Genomic DNA, 4,355 nt, shown 5'->3' with positions numbered 1-4,355 from the left:
GCATGCAGGCTCAGTAGTTGTGGCTCGAGGGCTTCAGTAGTTGTGGCTCACGGGCTCTAGAGCGCAGGCTCAGTAGTTGTGGTGCACGGGCTTAGTGCTCCGCGGCAAGTGGGATCTTCCCGGACCAGGGATCGAACCCGTGTCCCCTGCAATTGGCAGGCGGATTCTTAACCACTGCGCCACCAGGGAAGCCCTAGTTTTATTATCATAATAGCACGTATTACTACCTGACATTTATTTATTATCACACACACACACACACACACACACACTCCATGCAAAGAAAGCACCATAATTAAGGACCCTGTGTAAATTGTTCACTACTATATCCCTCTCACCAAGAACAGCACCGGTATACAATACACTCAATATTGGATGAGTTGAATGAATGAATAAAATGAATGAATGAATGATTTGGGATTTAATGCTTTCAAACTAGTCAACTTTATTTCTTGTTGATGTGAGTATAAGAGTATTGCCTCTGGTCCTACAATCACTGTCAGCACTTTCCTCACATGAACTTCCCTTCTGCTCAGGCCCCAAACTGACAGGAGAGCAGAAGCAAATGTAGTTATCTTCATCTCCACCTCAAAAAGCCATAAGGTTTTTAATATGAAACATAATAAATCAAGGTTTTACATTTTACATTTCAATTGAATTACATTTCATTTAAATTTTAAATTATATTTTAATCAAGATTGTTAGTATGTTGATCAGAACCTAAGATTCAGACAAATATCTTTAGCCAAAAATATAAAGCATAACTGATAGAAAATACGATAAACATAAAAATCCAGAATTGTTGTAGCTCCATGAAAGTGGTTTTTGTTTGGTTTGTTTTGTTTTGTTTTGATGTGTTAATGTTTGTGCTTCTCATTATGGGGAATGAGTTTTAAGAAACTGGGGTTTAGTGAAGCATCTTAACACGTCTCCTAATTTGTTCTCTTTTTTTTTTTTTTTTAATTATTTATTTATTTTATTTTATTTTTGGCTGTGTTGGGTCTTCGTTTCTGTGCGAGGGCTTTCTCTAGCTGCGGCAAGCGGGGGCCACTCTTCATCGCGCTGCGCGGGCCTCTCACTATCGTGGCCTCTCTTGTTGCGGAGCACAGGCTCCAGACGCGCAGGCTCAGTAGTTGTGGCTCACGGGCCTAGTTGCTCCACGGCATGTGGGATCTTCCCAGACCAGGGCTCGAACCCGTGTCCCCTGCATTGGTAGGCAGATTCTCAACCACTGCGCCACCAGGGAAGCCCCCTAATTTGTTCTCTTATATGCACATGTTGATTACAGAGCCATATAATACAGATTATGAGATCAATTCTTTTTAGAATGGAGCCAGGTAGCCTGAAGTGTTCATTGGTCTTCCGTTTTGGAAATGTAAGACAAAAAAACGCTTTCTGTTGCCACTGATTGGAATTTATCAAAAGAGGTTTAAGGCCAAAGATTTGCTTTTGCTATGATTGCATTGGTCTCTTTGAAACTGAAGCCTAATCCACAATACTGTACTTCCTGTGAACAGAACAGATGGATGACAGCTCTCATAGGAAGGAACAATTCAAGGGTTGAGTAATTGTGGCTATTTCTCCAGCACTGAGCAGAAGAGAGAGTATCATCCTAGAGGCACCAGGTCTGCTTAATATGGATACAACAATCCATCATTAGAAATATGCAACTCACTCCCTTTGTTCTGATTCCCTACTCAGCAAATGATCCTCTCTGGCTTCCCACACAGGTTTGCTGCCTTAAGGCATATCTGGTTCTCAGCCCAAGCTGCCCATCAGAATTACCTAGGGAGCATTTTAAAAATAACGATACTGGAGCCTCTCCTGAGGCCAATTGTACCAGAATCTCTGAGGGTGGGGCTCAGCATAGGTATTTCTAAAAAGCACCCTTGGTGATTCTAAAATGCAACCAAGGTGGAAAACCACTGGCCTGCAGGACATAATGTGCTGATCAGATCTGCCTGCTCCAGATCCCCTAATGGAATAAAATCCTAAATCCTTACCATGGACTAGAATGCCCTGTGTGATCTGAGGCCTCTGTACGTCTTTGAGCCCATCACCTACCGCCTTCTCCTTGCTCCCTGTATTCCATCCATACTGGCTGTATTAGTTATCTATTGCTGCATAGCAGATCACCCCAAAACTTAAAGGCTAAAAACAACAATTTTTTTTTTTTTTTTTTGTTGTGCTGCACAGCTTGCAGGATCTTAGTTCCCCGACTAGGGATTGAACCCGGGCCCCAGCAGTGAAAGTGCCAAGTCCTAACCACTGGACTGCCAGGGAACACCCAACAAACATTTATTATCTGAGAGTTTCAGTAGACCAGGAACCCAAATACAGTTTAGGTTGTGCCTCTGGTTCAAGGTCTCTCACAAGGCTGCAGTCAAGATGTTAGCCATGACAGCAGCCTCATGTGAAGGCTCAACTCAGGGAGGATTTGCTTCCGGACTCACTCACGCACACCTCTGTTCCTTACTGGCTGTGGGACTGAAGCGCTCAGCTCCTCCTTGTTGGCTGTAGGCCAGAGGCCTCCCTCAGTTCCTTGTCACAAAGACGACGCCACAGGGCAGCTTATGGCAGCTTTCTTCATCAGAGTGAGTGTGTTGTGGATCCTCAAGACCACCCCCGCATTCAGAGATAAGTTAGAAGCACTCATGGGACTCTCACCATGTACAGACGTTCCTCGGAGATATTGTGGACTTGGTTCCAGACCACTGCAATTAAGTGACTATCACAATAAAGTGAGTCACACAAATCTTTTTGTTTCCCAGTGCATATAAAAGTTATGTTTGGGCTTCCCTGGTGGCGCAGTGGTTGAGAATCTGCCTGCTAATGCAGGGGACACGGGTTCGAGCCCTGGTCTGGGAAGATCCCACATGCCGTGGAGCAACTAGGCCCATGAGCCACAACTACTGAGCCTGCGCGTCTGGAGCTTGTGCTCTGCAACAAGAGGGGCTGCGATAGTGAGAGGCCCGCGCACCACGATGAAGAGTGGCCCCCGCTTGCTGCAACTAGAAAAAGCCCTCGCACAGAAACGAAGACCCAACACAGCCATAAATAAATAAATAAACAAATACTTAAAAAAAAAAAAAGTTATGTTTACACTATGCTGTAGACCATTAAGTGTGCAATAGCATTATGTCTAAAAAAACAATGCATATACCTTAATTCAAAAATACTTTATTGCTAAAAAATGCTAACTGTCATCTGAACCTTTAGCTAGTCTTGATCTTTTTGCTGGTGGAAGGTCTTGCCTGGATGTTGATAGCTGCTGACTGATCAGAGTGGTGGCCGCTGAAGGGCGGGGAGACGATTTCTTGAAATAAGACAAGTATGAGGTTTGCCACATGGGTTGGCTCTTCCTTTCATGAATGATTTCTCTGTAGCATCAATGCTGTTTGATAGCAGTTTACCCATAGTAGAACTTCTTTCAAAATTAGAGTCAATCCTCTCACACCCTGCCACTGTTTTATCAAATAAGTTTATGTAATATTCTAAATCTTTTGTTGTCATTTCTACAATCATCGCAGTATCTTGACCAGAGTAAATTCTATCTCAAAAAACCACTTTCTTTGCTCATCCATAAGAAGCAACTTCTCACCCATTAAAGTTTTATCATGAGGTTGCAACAATTCAGTCCCATCTTCAGGCTCCACTTCTAATCCTAGTTCTCCTGCTATTTCCACCACATCTACAGTTACTTCCTTCACTGAAGTCTTGAACCCCTCAGAGTCATCCATGAGGGTTGGAATCAACTTCTTGCAAATTCCTGTTAATGTTGATATTTTGACCTCTTCCATGAATCACAAATGTTCTTAATGGCTTCTAGAATGGTGAATCCTTTCTGGAAGTTTTTCAATTTACTTTGCCCAGATCTATCAGAGGAATCACTATCTATGGCAACTAGAGCCTGAGGAAATTCATTTCTTAAAGAATAAGACTTGAAAGTTGAACTTACTTCTTGATTCGTGGGTTGCAAAATGGATGTTGTATTAGCAGTCATGAAAACAACGTTAATCTCACTGTATATCTCCATCAGAGCTCTTGGGTGACCAGGTGCATTGTCAATAAGCAGTAATATTTTGAAAGGAATCTTTTTTTTGAGCAATAGGTCTCAAGAGTGGGCTTAAAATATTCAGTAAATCATGTTGTAAACAGATGTGCTATCATCCAGGCTTTGTTGTTCCATTTATGGAGCCCATTTAGAGTAGATTCAGCATAATTCTTAAGGGCCCTAGGATTTGCGGAATGGTAAATGAGCATTGGCTTCAACTTCAAGTCACCAGCTGCATTAGCCTCAGCCTGTCCTTTGATGCTTTGATGCCAGGCATTGACTTCTCCTCTCTAGCTATGAA

The sequence above is a fragment of the Balaenoptera musculus genome, chromosome 10, assembly GCF_009873245.2.
Source record: "Balaenoptera musculus isolate JJ_BM4_2016_0621 chromosome 10, mBalMus1.pri.v3, whole genome shotgun sequence".
Classification (NCBI taxonomy): domain Eukaryota; kingdom Metazoa; phylum Chordata; class Mammalia; order Artiodactyla; family Balaenopteridae; genus Balaenoptera; species Balaenoptera musculus.
This window is presented reverse-complemented; position numbering follows the sequence as displayed.